This window comes from Labrus mixtus, chromosome 2, assembly GCF_963584025.1.
Source record: "Labrus mixtus chromosome 2, fLabMix1.1, whole genome shotgun sequence".
Lineage (NCBI taxonomy): Eukaryota > Metazoa > Chordata > Actinopteri > Labriformes > Labridae > Labrus > Labrus mixtus.
In genome coordinates this window covers 10523748-10541147 of record NC_083613.1, presented here as the reverse complement: position 1 = coordinate 10541147, position 17400 = coordinate 10523748, and positions in this window count along the sequence as shown.

Sequence of the window (17400 nt, the reverse complement as noted above, 5' to 3'; positions counted from 1 at the left end):
CAGACCCCACACTCCCACGTGAAACTGCCTCCACCTTTGTGACCTCTTGTCCACATCATTCTACTGCGGCACCTCCTCCTTGTGATGTTATTTTTTTCTTTTTTGGAGGGCAGTTTTGTGATGCCATAAAGCTGTTTTCAAACATGCACTCCTTAAAAATGTCTAGAAAGTTTCAGACAGCCTGCCATTGAAATTTTCCAAAGATGTTAATTACACTTGTCCCTCACAGCGTGAAGTTTTACCTGTCAGACGGGAGAAAAGAGAAAACAGTATGAAGCAGCTTCATTACATGCACCGGTTGTTACTAGTTGTGTGATTAAAATGTAATCACCCCCTCCCGTTTGCTGGCAGTGAATTTTCCTGATATTATCTGATGGGTTCACACATCGGCCAATCCTGACCTAAGGTGGACATTTTTGCAATAGGGGGCAAGCAGGAAAAAAAGCCAAATTTGGGAGGAAAATTAAGCAGTTTTTTGTTCACACATGGAGCTTACCCCAAAAATCTCAGGAACATTTCAGGAGGTGTGAAAACACGAGTGTCTACTCACTAATTCTGAACAAAGAAAAAATGCAATGCTGTTGTTCTGCTCATATTGTTTAGCCTTCTGCTGCTAATACTTTAGTGCCAGTAGTGTTTTTGATTTCAGTTTCTGCAGTGATAGAATAGAAGAAGCATTTAGTGATCAATGTTAAAACAGAGTTTTTAAAGCTTATACTGTTCTCCTCTTTATACTGCTCACTTGTGGTGCACTTACAGTACAGCTAAAAAGAAAGAGTTACAGGTGGCATATAAGGATGCATTCAGAAGATTTCTCAAATTACACCAGGAGTGATAAGAGCAAATCAAATGTTTGTTACTAATAATGTCTCCACAATTCATGCTGTATTGAGAAATTTTATGTATACATTTATGTGTCAATTTATTGATTAAAAAAATGTAATTATACTGTCTCTTACTCAGCCCACACTGACACAAGGTAAGTGCAAATGTCTGTTTTTATTTTATTTACTTTATTTTACTGATTTTCTGCTGTTATATTTCTTCTGCTTTTTTATGAAGTATAAAGTAAAGTAAGAGACTCTTATTGACCCTTTAGTTATGGCCAACAACACTTCAACCCTTTTACACATGCACTGCTTTTGAAAATGTCCTCACATTGTCAGGCGGAGTTGCATGCATGAATGCAAAAAGCTTAAATATTTGACATAGCTTTTGTATTACAGAAAAGTCTGATACGTGTTGTAGTAATATTAACCTGGAACCATTATATAAGACCTCCTCCTGTTCCTCCATTATCAGTGTGTCAGCCCCCTTAGCCTAAACCAAACAGTGTTCCATGTTGTGAAACCTTGTTGGACACACATTTTGATGTGTAAAATGAAGGGGGATGGCCGATGTCAGACTGAACATGACTTCTTCTGCTTGAGTGAAAGGTGGCTTGTAGTTACATACTCATCATCGGCTAAGGCCTCTGTTCCTGTCTGCTTTTGAGGGTCTAAGAGTCTTTCAGCCTCTTATTTTTCATTTTCTGTCCATGAAGATTGCTGCTTTGGTTCACTCCCATTGCTTTCATGAGTGTTACCAGATAAGCAGCTGTTTGTGAGAAAAAAGACTAAGTGTTGAAAACCGCTATTTATTATTATTGCTTGCACTACCAGGCTGCAGACAATCAAATCTAGTGCCTGGCATGAACACAATGTAGAGTATTTACCTTCTAAGAGCCACATATTTCTATCAAGTGTGAGTGAAGACATAAAATAGAAATAGGACTAAATATAGACGTTACAATAATGTGGACACAAAGAGCTGAAACTAATGTTGCTTGTGTTTCAGTATGACCTGTATGCCAGTGGAGAAGTGTTTTCAATTAGGTTAGTTTTTTTCCCCTTGCATAAAGGCAATGAGTGGTTCGCTTCAAACGGGATAATTTGGCCCTTACAGAGCTACCATCACCTAAATGAAGGGGTCAAGAATTAAGATCTTTCATGATTTTTTTGACCATCAATATGTCTTTGATACAGGCTTATTGGCTCTAAAGTTGAAATGTGTTATGGCTTGTGTGGTGAAGCAGTCTGGTGGTGTAAGACATGATGCTGTGTCATTGTTTGCAAGGCTGCAGCAGTCAGCCACTTTGTGGCTCGGGTGGTCATTGTCTTTAATGATCCCTCTGGTCTCCTACGCTGTTGGTGTTTAGTTCCTCCATTGAAGGCATCTTCATATCAGCAATATGCTGTGCAGCTTTCACTAACGTTTGTAGAGCATGACAGTTTAGAGCCATGCAAATGCTACACCAAGCCATGATAAAGCCAGTAAAGATAGTGTCCGTGTGGCACCTGCAGAAGCTGCAGTGTAACCTGTAATTAAGGTCAGCTTTCAACTGCAAAGGAAAAAGAGCCACTGCCCTGCTGATTTTATGATGGTGTTGGTGAGGTCCAAGCCAAGTTGTGTCCTTCCTGGAACACTGAAGCTGTGATGTCCACAACTGCAGTCCCATTGATGTTGAGGGGGGAAAGTCATTTCACCTGTCACTTCCTGAAGTTCACATTACCTCCTGGATTTAAATAAATCAGGCTGATAACGGTTGTGTCATTTGCAAAATTCTGATGTGTGGCCACACAGCCCTTGTTCATGCATGACACTAGCCCTTTACACTTTTGCAATCCCACAAAAGCACTGTAATGAAGTTCTGTTTATGCCTTTGTGATTACACATTGCAACAGCGTAATATTGGTGCCCCAGTGTGTGATTTCACATCGTGTTACGGCATTGCGGAAGCAAGCGAGACATGGCAAATACACACAGCGGGAGCGTCACATACACACACACTCAAACATGCACACAGGCTGTTCCGCCCTGCCAGCTCCAACATTACACATCGTCACCCTCATGTAAATGCAAGCAGAAGGAAAGCTGTGTTCTTAGTATGCATAAGAGAGCTGAGGACATCTCTGCAACACTTTTCTAAAATAATCCTTGTTTAATTTCTTACCAAAACAAAAGCCGACCCACACCAGATTTTAGTCCTGCTCATGACTCCGCTCTCAACAGGGGCTTGGCTGGTGTAAGTGTTTGGGGAAGTGCTCTGCCAGAACTACCAATTTAAGCTCTGCCAGGAGATAGCAAGGTTGGCATCCAGTCAAGAGGTGCTCTTTGTCTGAAATAAGGGATGCTCCGTTGCATCAGTTGGATATTAGTATTGGCCCTGTTCAAAAGCATCGGCATGAACTGATGACAGTAACTGATGGGAATGTTGTCACCTCAATTGAATGATTGCAAGATAGTTTGCCTAACTGCTGATTCTGAGAATAGGTTTGTTACTGAGCAGAAGAAGTCACCTGTCGGACAAAATCGGATTTGTCTTAATGGACAAATGTGAGAGATAATGTCGACAACGCGACAGTCTTGCAAAGTATCTTGTGAAGATCAGTTATATGCAGTTTGGAAGACATGTTCCAGCGACATTTCAGGAGGAGGGACTACTAATAATTTAAAACACTGAAGTTCATAGCTGATATGAAAACCAGACAATGAAGAATTAGAATTTAATCATTAAAAAAACAAATCAGTGCTGATTTTCAAATATTGGCACATGCATCGTATTCAGTATCAACGCTAATACTCTTTAAACCACAGATGAGAGAACATAAAAGTGACTTTGTGAAATGGAAGCTACTAGAAACCAATGCAAGGAAATACAATAGCATACACACTTTCCCATAGAATTTGGACTGTACGCTCACTGGGGTTTAAAATCAAACCATTAAAGTGTTGAGTGGTTGACACACATATAGACACATTTTCAAATTCAACCTATAAGAAGTCTACAGCTTAGCATCCTTACAGTTTTAACAGTGTAGTAGTTGAGTCTGTTGCTTTGGCTCAGTTCTGAAATCACAGTTGAAGTCATTATTTAAAAAAAAGTGAAACTCTTGTCGACATTTTGTTTCTGGTGCACGACAGAAAGAGCATTACTCATTACATCATTACCATGACTCCGAGCTCAGTTGTTTACAAGTTCTACTCAGGCAAAGGGCCTTTTCAACAGAATATATTGGGAAATGTATATTGTGTCATGAAAACAGTCCACCATCTCTGCATCTGTAGAGTCTCAGACAGAGGGCTCACATGCAGACCACATCAAGCTTGTTGGTCTTCATTTTTTTTCAAGACAATAACTGGGACAAAGCAGGCAGAGAGAGGCTCAGCTGGACTAAAAATTACTGAAGGAAGGGGATTGTTATTCACAGAACTGCTTGGAGGAATACCATGTATTGGTTGCACAAACAACACATGGTACATAATTTTTTTTTACACAGAGAAATGCTTTCAGTAAATATATCATATGCAAGTTTTTCAGATATTGTAGTACAGGATCTTCAGTTTAGCAAATTTGACTTTAATATTCTGTCATTATGACTTCCCATCTATGTCTATGTCTCAAAAATGAAATGAATAAATGAGTTCTTCTTCATGAGCAACAACACAAAAATGAACCATCAGACCAAGTTTCACATACCCACACTTTTAAGTAATTTTGATTCATGCCAAGAAAAGACATGGACAACTAAGCTGAAGCTACAAGTATCCAGTGTTTCACCAACCTCAAAGAGACAACTGATGATTTGATTAAATTGATCTCTCATGATTTTGATATGAAATCATCTTATTTAATGGGTAAGTAACACAATATTTCAGAGCATGGCTTACTAACTCCACTGTGTGCCATTGTGTGAGGTTTAGCAAAAATTTAATCTTCCACCGAAAGGGTATCTGTGGACAAAATGCCAAAACCAACCGGGTCCCATTTTTGGCACCTTTACTCATTTTGATAAGGCACATGGGTGTACTGAAGCTCATACATGCACACACTGACATAAACACATATACCCAGAAGATGAGGGAGAGAAAATAAAGGGCCGTTCTTGATCGTTTCTCTATATTAGTTTAGCTTACGGGGCTTGAAATAAAGAATGAGATGACTCTTTTGGGATACTTTTGATGACTTAGTCCCATCCTGCTTTTTACCACACTGACATTCTAAGATCCCGTTTCATTGGTTTTATTATGACTGTAGAAATAGCAGAACCCCAGCAACCATCTGTAATGGCATACTGCAGCCATGATGACTGCCATGAAGAAATATTGTAAGGGGGGATTGTATGGAGTGAGAAGAAATAAGACTGACATGAATTTCATTTCCTTCTTTTTTGGTTCTGTGGAAGCTGTAAAATGTAGAGGCATCCCTCCTTTTCAGTTTGGCATATACAAGGAACGAAAAGGTGCAGAAAACGTACGAACCTTCCCTTTGCACAAGAAGAAAAGTAAATAGGAAAAGTAAAAAATGATGATACAGTAATGTATTCTTGGCCAAAAATCTATTTTTTAAATGATAATCATAAACAATAAATGTGTATATAACGAGTTTACGGGTAATTGATGATAATTTGATTTAAAGCTGAGTCAAGTCATGATGACTCAAAAGGTCATAACACAGGGTTTGAATCATGTCATATGTAGGCCAGAGGACAAGTTTAGACTCATTCTGGAATCTGAAATGATAAAGGATGCTCAGAAGTTGGTTTCAACTATACACTGATATAAGTGTAGAATCCCCAACCAGCATACGCACACAAATACAATAATCTGTTAATCTGCTTGCACGTCAATATGCCATTAGTGTCGTCTGAAATAAGAGGGAATAGGTATCATTCCTATGAGAGCATCAGCCCGGCAAAGGCTTTAGGCAGATTTGTTTGGGCTTATCCCTTTGGTTGATGGAGAGACTCCGAGACAGAGAAGGAAAAGGGGTTTGGAGTGAATACATAATGGGTAAGAATGGGACTCAGAGACTGAATGATCTTCAGTTTGGATGAGATAAAAAAAAATGGGTGAGGCCCTATGAGGCAGACATTGCACATCAGTAAGACTGCAGGGTTGTGGGTAACAATGAAAGCAAAATTCCAGTTATTTTGGTCAGTTGGTTTTCCCAACACCGTAGCTAACAGCAGCAAACTGCATTGCTAGCTTCTGGACAACAAACTGACTTCTATCCAAACAAGTGATTGTCTTTAGTCCAGAAAAATGTGAAAACTAAACAATTCTGTTATCAATCAATCAATCAATCAATCAATCAATCAATCAATCAATCAATCAATCAATCAATCAATCAATCAATCATTAACGCAGAAATGTCTTGATATCATTAAACTTACATTACAAGACTAAGTCATGCTAGCTTATCTGTGAGGCAGTACCAACTACAGCTCTGCGCTCAGCTCACTGCTAATGTCAGTATGCTAACATCAGCTCAAGTCCAATAGGCCTAACTTTAAAAAAGAGGGGTATACTATCTATAGTACTACTACTATAACTGTAAAGCATTACTAATATCTACTAGCGATAAAATATCGTGGAAACACAAAGGGCCCTATCATACACTCTGGGAAAAGCGTCTGGGGTGTGATACCTGGTCTATAGTCTGTGGTGTTGTATGATACTGATATTTAGAGTTCACAACACACGGCGACTGAACTTATTAAAACACAAACAGGATGCACCACACCTCACCTACTCCACTGTTTAATATCAGTAATGATACATTCAAATTGAGTTCTTAATGGATTGAAGCGCTGAGAGATGCAAAGATTTTGTTTCTGTTTGTTTCCAAGTTGTCCTCAGTGCGCGCTCTCCTCTCGTGCAACAGAGAGTTGGATAATAAATCTTATACATAAATATTATTCAACATAGATCCGATTCTGTCGAAATCGATTCTGGAGATTTAAATAATTAATGAAGTTACATTTTTGTGCCTCTTGCAGAAATGTTCACAGTGTCTTTCTGATTGTTTCCAATGTTGTGGGAATACTTCTGCGAGATATGACTTTAATCCACCATCCATATATTTCTTACGGTGTGCTGTATATTCAGGGGCACAATGAAAGCAGGGGAGTTAAATAGGCGAGCTGGAGTTTGGTCTATCTCAGAAAAACATGCCGCTTGCAGTCACATCAGGCTCTCAAAAGGGAACGAGATCTGACTCGAAGCTTTCTGCTTGATGTTCACTCAATTTCCTAAAACCCTGCTTCGTAGTACACCAGAGAAGGGCAAAAAAACGATTTATGTAAAAATCGAGATTCTTATCTTCTGAGATTTTGAATAGATTCATAACTTCCAAAAATCTAATTTTTTTTGGGCCAATCAGTCACTCCCTGCTAAGTGCTAAGGCAAGAATGCCAAATGTAGCTGCAAGAAATTCAGTCAGTCTCACAGATCGAAAAGAGATTCTGAATGAATCGTGACCCCAAGAATTGAAATCAAATCAATCTTGAGACACCCAAAGATTCCCAGCCCTATTGTACACCCCCCTGGTTGAATGATTTTGCACAAAATGAGACTTTTGTTTATCTTTGACAAGAAAAAACTTTAACAATGGATGTGGAGTTTATTTTATTACACTTTCCTTAACTGGCTTGTTCCTACCACTACATCTGGTAAAAGAACCAGGCTAATACCCAACTATTTTTATCTATTCAGTATATATAAGATGTGGGGTCTTGAGGTGCTCTTTAATTCCTATTGTCAAAATGTGTTATGTTTATTTAATACTTATCAACTGAGAGTTCTAAAATTAGTCTAAAATAATCATGTTCATGGAAAGCAATTAGAGCCTTTCTTCTGTGTATCCCATTGTTTTCCATCATGTTATTTCTGTTCTCGTCAAGTCTTGTCAAGTCTGTCAATGTAAGGCTTCTGTGATGAGCCAATGCTTGGAGGAAACATCATGGGGTGTAAAACAGTGCGGATGGTGTGAAGCTGTGGATGACGTGTAAGGAGCTTTGGGACAAGAACCAGAGTGCCAGCTAGAGACAGGCTGGAGCAGCCGTCGTGCTGCCCAGCAGGCTTCGGCCTCATTAGAATCAGCAGCAGTTTGATTCTGACTGTGTGTGTCTGTGTGTGTGTGTTTGTGTGAGAGTGTTAGTGTGTTAGTGTTTGCTTGCACTATAGCTGTGAGGCTCAGTGGGCAGGAGCAGATGCTCCATCCTCACACTCAAACTCCCCCAATAGAGTGTGTTATCTCTGCCTGAATTAGGCTTTCTTTTGGTTGCCTGATTTCTCTCTCCATCTCCCTGTCTCTTGACCTTTCAACCTCTGGTGCTCGGATTTAAGTATATTTCAGCTGACTTCATTCCTTCCAGTCTGAACAATGTTGGTAGCGCGACAGGAAAATATAAACAACAATATATGTGAGAAATTCTGTTTATTTGATGGATTGCCCCTTGAGATGAACCATCTCGTTTTCGAGGGGGTTCAACACAAAAACAAAGCACAAAATACACACATAAACATGATATATCATTATAATATCCTCCCAAACCTTTTATTTTACTGACTTTGATGAGCTGAAAAATAAAGAAGTCACATCTTAATACACTGATTCATCTATTTAGACAAACCCCATGTTGTGTGATGCCATGACACGCGTATCTGTATTTCCATTTGATCCTCATAACACAGGGTACTCTGACCTATGATAATGTGGCTGTGCTACCAATAAGAGATAGACTGTGATGATCCCTACGTCACAGAGCGATACTCACTGTGACATTTGGCTTCAGCGTGGGTGAAGAGCCCAAGACAAATTTCTCAATTTAATCTTGATCTTGACATCAAAATGACTTGATTGGCTCAAAGTCATGGGGTTGATAACAGACATGATGCTATTATCAGAAGTTTAACATACGATCATTATAAAGCTTCTCTGTGTTATTACAATTGTTTGGAGTCTCCATTTCCTCTGTTTAGTTCTTTTATCCAACATTTGTTGATTTGATCTCCACTGATTGTGCTCTGCATACTTCATACACAATAACAACAGTCACCTGTAGGGTTACCTCTTTGGTTAAGAGTGAGATATCTCACCGTATACATACTCTAACACATTTTAATGGACTTTTAAACAGACAATCATGGTCCTCAGCTGATGAAACTTTTACTGAGTAAGTGGATCCACTTACTTAATCTCGTTCTACTTTGATCAGATCAGAATGTTTGCATCTGTCGAGATGTTTCTCCACATGTACTGGATAGATTGGCACACACATAAACTGAGACATCCATGTGTTTCAGATGGTGATTTGTGATCTCCTGACTTTTTCTCTAGTGCTACAGTGTGGTTGGAAACAAGACTTTCATTTGGTCCCGACTTAAGTTTACTGGTAGCTCCTTGTTTGATACACATCGATCTATGACATATTGACAAGTTGCAACAAGTGTCATTAACACAGAGTATTCAGTATCACAATATGGACGAAGCACAAACCTCTAACTGATCAAGGTCACAACCCCTCATTGCCATCCCCGACATCTGGAAGTTTGCCTTTGAATGTGTGCGATGTGGGCTCTGATCTCAGTTGCTCACAGTATGGTACTTGGCTGTCAGGCAGCTGTCTCGACAAACACAATGTCCTAGTGAGACCGAAAAGTGATTAAAAATAAAGTTTGTTGGTCAACATAGTTTTCAAAGGGTGGAACGTCTATCATTCCTGTGACATTCAGTTGATTGACATCAAGCAGGGAGTGACGTGATCAGTCAACACTGATAACACTCAACTATGACAAAAATAAAACAGGCTAGCCTGGACTTAAAACTGAGGCAAGAAACTTGAGCTGTGAGGGTAGAAAAACATGTTGTGTGTGTTTTTTATTCAACAATAGCAGCATTAAAGTTCAGCACAAGCACAGTGTTATACTATAACATATATTTTCAAGCTTCTCTTCGGAGGAACTAAATCACAGCCTCGTCTATGTTTACATAAAATATATTCCTTTGAGTATGCATCCTGTCAAGTTTTCATGGTTTTCAGGTCGCACACACGTGCATTCTTAAAAAGTAATTTAATTATAAATTCATAATGTAATACAACCATGCCCGTCCATGTCTCTCGCTACCTCCTCTGTTCCCCAACACAAAGCTTCATCATTTTGTCTAAGCGGCAGTGTCAACAACCTGTAGGCTAAATGGCTTTTTTCTGGACCCATTTGGCTCCACATCAATTAAAGACCCTGCCACCCTAATTTAGGGTGATAGCGGCAAGATAAGAAAGGGGGGATATGCCAGGGTGGAGGCTCTGTGATGGGCCGAGTCAGCTCAGGCAGAGTAAGGTAGATAGAGACAGTAGTAAAAAGAGCTGAACCTCAGCTCTGAACCTCAGCACCAGTAAATATCGGATGGAGGCTGTTTACTGACCTGTCAGAGAGCAGTATTGATTTCCCCTTGTGTCCAGTTTAGAGGTAAACAACACAATAGGACGGACATGGTACCGTGCTGATGAGTCTTGGTGAATCAATTCGCGCAGACAAAGTACAATGTTCCTTCGCTTGGAATAAAACATCCGAGCTTTTAATTCTTCATGACAGCTTTATTTTTCATGAGACCTGTTTAATGGGAAGTCTGTTGTGACAAAACTGTTTTATTCTATCAGCATTTGTGAGGAGTTAATTCAAATGAACAGAATTGGAAACCGCAAGGTGACCTTCACCTCAGGGGTCAGATCCTGACATCATGACAGCTCATGGACGTACTTAAGACAAGGACAGAGGAGTGCATTGACATTTAGTTAGCGTTCACCAGCCTTTTTGTGAAATATATTACTCATCTGCATATTGATTACTATCAAAGTGGTATTGATTTTATCCTCTAAACACTTTGGAAAAAGGTGAATATCTATTAAGAAACTATTTCGTTGGTAAGACACAATGATCCCTGATCTTACAAATCTAAGGTCGTAACCTCCTTGCTCCTGCTTTAGACATGTCGTGCAAACTGTTTCCTGTCTTGAAGAAGGCATTCACTGATTTATTTTTCGTACGTCTTAAGTCCTTCTCTGAGAGCATGATCTCCCTTTGTGGAGTGGCTGAAGTGCAGGAGTTCCCTTCTACTATGTCGTGCAACTATTTAAATATCTTTCAAAATGACTTTCTGTTTTGATAAAAAACAGAAATATAAAAAGTTTTTCTGTAGCTCTCTCAGTGTACACCTAAAGATAACTACTGTTTATTTAATGCACATTCCTGAGAATGAGTTGGAAATGGAAATGTACGTATATGCACTATTACAAATATGTATTCTTTTATTTTTAAAATTACTTATACACAAACACAGACACACGCACACACACACACACACACACACACACACACACACACACACACACACACACACACACACACACAGATGGCACCGTGCTACATACAGGCTGCTGACCAGACCATTAGAGCAATAAAGATTTTTTTTGTTTAACCTGAGGACACTTTGAGATGTGAACAGGAGAGGAGGAGGGGATGTACAGCCATCCCTGTGGTTAGATGACCCACTCTACTTCTTAAGACACAGCAATCCCAAAAATATGAGTAAAAAAATAACTTCCTACTGCTATAATGTTGAACAGCAAGAGTGGAGCAAACTGTTCCTGATTGGAAAATAACACCTGAACAGCAGTTTGGTATATTTATGTAGAAAGAAAAGTGGAGTAAAGTGATTACATGCAAGGCCTCAGATGCTGTATGCACACAATTTTGAAAATGTATTTCAGCCTTAGAATGTGCAGCATGTATCCCCACAGGATGGTGCCTTCATGTCTCGCCAAAGAGCCTGCTCTGGAGGTTTTTTTTTTGCAAAAACAGGCCAAGCTGCTCTTAAAACGGCCACCAGGGTGGGAGATTTTATCACACCACCTGCACCCTAGTAAAAAGAGATCATTTGCTTCCTTTCCTCCCTACATAAACTGCTGCCTCATTCTGGGGGGCATAACATTTATCAAGGCAAACTTTCCTCCTACCCTCTCTGCCCAGACATGAGGTGGTGTAGTTACAAGAAAATGTACACCAGTTTTATGCATCAGTACAGATGTCTAGTCGTGCAGGATTCGCTAATCGTAAACTGTCAGTTACAGTTAGAGTCAGATTTGCAGAAATGCGTACTGGTCAGGTATGAACTGACTTCAGGGCGGTAACATAGGAGCACATAGATTTTGTAAGGAGGCTTCAAAACATCAAACAGGTCAAGCTTCTGTTGTGCGTGTGAAACAAATCAAAGCAGACAGCCATTCATGATGGAACACACGGAATATCACAATAGTAATCCCGTAGGTTGAGAAAACCAGCTGTCTGTTCACATTTGTCCGTATGACCCCTTAAGTATCTGTGACACCCGTGTGGACTTTTATAAATGAGGCTCTCACCACGATGTTTTGTAGTAATGCTGATATCACGTCATCTTTAGTTTAACTCACACAGGATCTTTGAGGACATTGCTTGGGGATGTAGCGCACGCTGTACGGCTGCAGCGCAGACAGCAGAGCTCTCCAGCCGCAGCCACAAGAGCCGCTGATGGGTCCTTTAAATAGAAGTACTTGTACTGTGATTTTTAGACAAAAGTGGGCCTTGACATGAGTGCAAGGACACACACACACACACACATAGAAGCACATACACACTTCCCCTCAAATCAATCGGCTGATTGAATTTGGTTCTCCTCTTCGTGCTCCCCTGGGGTCCTGGTGATTGGGCTGGGTAAACTCAATGGTGTGTATGTGCAGGAGAGACTTTGAGATTATAAACATGTGCCTCTCCTGTCCAACCAAAATCAAGGAAACTGTCCCATCTTGATAAATCGTTTCACATAACCTGTACAGAAAAGCCCTGTTTCCACCAAGAGATCTGGTTTGGTTCAGTACGGTTCAGTACAGTTTGGTACGGTAAACCCTGGTCTTGCCTTACCCTTACTTGGTAGGGGGTGGGAGTAAGCCAAATGCTACATCATAGCAGCACTACACAGTGTAGCACGCTAATAAATTCAACGAAGACGAAGAACGCGTCACAGAAAAGAAAGGGCTACAATGGAGGACGTCTAGCAGAGCACCTCCAAGGTTCATAGGGCAGTGCTGCTCAAAGAACAAAAACAGGCTTGAAACGACTTTCTCGAAATCCACAAGATATTTGAACATGTCACGTTTTGTGCTAACCTTTATTACCGCTGTCGAACAGGAAGTGGCAATCCTTTTGACCATAAACACTCTGCGGTGTGTCTATCTCCACCGTTTAGGGTAGGATACGTACGCTTGGCACCCAACAGAAGTGTAGCGAAAAAAAGTGTGACGGTACAGATTGGTTATTTTTGGCACCATTACCAGCTGTTGACAGTGGAAACACAAAAAATGGGTACCAAACCATACAGAACTGAACTGGACCGCTAGATTGAACCATGGGCTGAAGTGCGACTCCAACCTGCCCCCACAGGTTGGTGAAAATCAGCAGAGGAAGTCACCTATGGCTCATATATCCCATTAATTTTGCTAGCTCAATATGACTCTGAAAGACTGTACGTCATTGAATCATCGGTTCATTGAGGATCAACTATGTGCTTCACAAAAACTCTCCCACTTGCAAAGACATATTTCACTCATTATGTTTGAACACAATCCTGTAACAGTTAAGACCACTTCAACAAGACATATCACTTCACACAGTGAAGGGATCGAATAAAAAAAATTAAAAAAATTGAATGCAAAGGCGTTAATTGGATTTTAAAGCACTTGGTAACAATTTAAAACACAAGACCATTTGTTTCATTTTTTTTAGAAGAGGCTTCACTGGCATGCTTCAAAAACAAATATTCAATAAAATAAACAGTGGAAGATGTCAGTCCCACTGCAGAAATGAGTTGAATTTAGGTGACCAAGTACTTTTAACAGCTTATAGACAATATCTTTTGTCAGCTTCTCTGCCTGTGTATTGTAACAGCTTTAACTCCAACTGAGAGAGAAAAAGAAGCAAATGAGAGAAAAAGAGATGAATTGTGTGGCACTCTCTCTCTCCCTCTCTATGACTTTGCACTTTTCTCCTTATTAGTTGAAGCCAGCGATCTGTCGAGGACAGACGCAGCAGTAGCAGCAGCAACCCCAAACTGTGGCCAGAATCTCTAATGAGAGGTCTGGGGAGATAATTGATGGCAATTTTGAGTTTGCTAGCCATTACACAGGCCTTGAACACTTTGGTTTAATGAGAATTAAAGATTCAAAGGCAATGCATTTTATATCAATCAGGCAAACAACCCATGGGAGTGGAAAACGTGTGGGGGGGAGAAGAGGGGAGTGGAAAAGAGGGAACGGTCTGATATCAGCGGGTAGGAAGGCAAACGAGATGATGTCTATCCATGTGCTGTGTTTCAATTTTTATAAGAAGAATCTGGGATATCATATTTCAAAAATTACGTTTGAGTTTGACAATAATAAAAAGGGATTTTTGTATCTTTTCACTTCAACCTGACAACCACAGATGCAAGTACACAAACTTTTTAAATGTATTTAACTGCAATAAACATTAACTAGACGATCACCTATTTCAGGATAATCTAATCCTAACCCATATCTCTATATTACAATAATGCACAAAGTCACAATATTACTTAATTCTACATCAAATCACACTCTTTTTGTTGATTTAACTGCTCTGTGGGTGCACATGTTGGTGGATTCTCTATTAGGCAGCCCTGTTTTATAATAATAAACAGTGTCCTGCTGACCGGCCTCAGGCATACTGGGAATGTCAACTCAAACTGTCACTATATGGGCATCAAAGATGAGGAGGGATGGTGTGGAGGAAGCACGGGGGCAAGAGAAAGAAGAGGAGGAAGAGGGAGGGGGGTGAAGATGAGAAAGAGAGGATGCCACAACAATCAGCACCCTGCAGACAGAAGCATGCAGCCATGCTCTGTGGGGTGGTGCTGATGACATCAGAGGAGCAGCAGGAACAGCCCACTGTGTCTCTATGTGCAGAGGCAGGGTGGCTGCACCATCAGGTGAGGGCAGAGCTGGCCTCCTGTGTAGTGATACAAACAAACACACACACACACACACACACACACACACGCACGCACACACACACACACACACACACACGCACACACACTAACAAATGACAAATATCAACAAAAACTTTCTCATAAAAACTTATAGGGTGACCAGGTGCCAAAAGGCCAAATGTGAGACAAAGCGTATTTCGTGCAGAACAATTTGGGACATGTTACCACAATGTCAAGAGGTAGTTGAGATATCAATATAATAACCAGCTAACCCTAAAAAACAACTTTGATTAAAAATATTAGTGAACAAATATCAACAACAATGCTTAACCAAGGTGTTTATTTGGTTGCACACATAATGCAGATTGTGCAAATCTCCACAGAGGCAGCTGCATGCACATCTGTAACTATAGCTGCTGCTATTGTACATCCACAGGATTTTTTTATTTGCCATTTCTGAGTCTGGATAAATGACCTGAGCGGCAGTCCTCTGATCTGATCGTGGGGGCTGTAAAGTGAGGTGACTGCTCGTTACTTTAGCTGCTGTTACCTCATCTGTTGGGCAATCCTCTTCTGGTTTGGGAGGAATGTATCCAGAGACCAACCTTGCTTTTTTTACGAGCCAGGCCTCTCTTGTGAATCTCACATGCAGTGTGTCGCTTCAAGTCATATTCTCCTCCATGCGTGATTAAAAACAAACTCTCACCACTGTCGCAAAAAAACTTTTTGGGTCTCGCCCACCACCTGCTTCACCCAAGAGTAAATACTCGCCCAAACTTTGCTGTTGCTGCATTTCCTTTTCTTTGAGTAATTTATTGAATAGTGTCATATTCCACAAGAAAAGTGCATCCCGCCTGTGTCTTTGTTTTGTAGCAGTGGTGTGTAACGTAGGCAACAAGGTGGATGACAGGTTGGCAGCCCTTGACCCCACGCGTGAGCTGAAGGCTTTGTTTGTATAGCATCAATTCATAACAAATGTTATCTCGAGACACTTCAAAGGGAGGACACCGTCTCAATTTGCAGGACAGGGGACAAGTGACGAAAATGCTGAAGTCCTGCACAAAGTGGTACAACTAGTCACCCATTTTGTTGTATTGTAAATAAGCCGAAGCTTTGACAGGCTATACTGTACCAAACTCAACATTGAAACAGAATTTTTGATTTGATTTTTCTGTTACGGGATCACCTGCAGCACAAGATACAAATGTTTTGATGTGCTTTGGACACTCCAGGTGCAGGTCTTTAATTCAGCCTGAGGACAAGAGGCACATTGCCTGAGGCATGTTCTCCTGTTCACCCATCACGACACTTCCTTCAGGCCAGGTTTAAGGCCACATCTTTCTGAAAGCACAGAGTCTTTAAGGCTGATCTCGCCATCAAGATGCTGACAGAGTGAAAGATACAACATAAGGACACAAGTGAAATAAAAATGGACTGTCACCCATAGTTTGTAGGATAGTCTGATTGGAGTATACTTCAAATGTAATATAAAAACAGATCGTGATGAGCTAGTTTTAATTCACCTAACATCAATAATGAGAAAAAAAATAACCTTTGTATTTTGCAGCAAACCTTAAGGTGTTCCATCAGGTTTCGAAAGAGACCATAGGAGAGGGAGTCCAACCTTAATCATCAAATTCAAGCCAATCTCAGAATCAACTGTTTAAAGAGGCTTAAAGGAAGAATGCATTCATTTTTCATCAAGTTGGGGTTAAGTGTCTTGCCCATGGACACATCGGACATGTGGCTGCCGGTTGAGAGATGATGACTCTACCAACCACAGCATCCCATGTTGTGGAGCATGTGTAAGCAAACAGGCTTTCTACACAACTTGCAGTAAATGAGCAATATTTGCAATCATTTGGAGTCATGTTTAAGGCCAACTGGTAAATGTTATTCCCAGTATACCTACACTTATTTAATCATTTATGTGTATATCTCCTGTAGAAGAAAATATCAAGCTGCTTAGTTCATAGTCGTTCTTTTAGCCACACAGCACTTAAAGCGGGGGTAAAAGTAATCCTAAACAGAAGTTTACAGACTATAAAACAAAACAAAAAAATGCTTTAGAGCTGAGTGGAAGTGTTAAATTGATTGATTAACACTACTATTGTCATTTTCAAGTAACTGGAGTAGTTTTTAATATAAATATATAGACTATTTAATTTGAATCTGCAGAGAGTTATATACTTGAAGAGATATTGCTGTTTTCCACAGAGTCAGAGGTCCGTTTATTTAAAAGACAGATTGTAGCCATGGAGCTCGACAGAAGAAATCTTGAAACTTAGTTGGGATTTTAACCTTTGATCATTTGGTTCCTGTGATCTTCTAAGCAGCCTTTGTTTGGCGGATAAGCTGAGCTTTTCTGAGCCTATGAAAAGCGTTTCCAACCAGTTCCTGTGCAAAAAGAAGACCAAATTACTCTCGTGCCCTGCTGAGCCCACTTTTATAGATAATTCCCTTTACGTAATCATCTTAACATGATTAATAGACTGTGAGAGCTGGCTAAGAGGTGACTTTTCTTAACCTTTTACGGG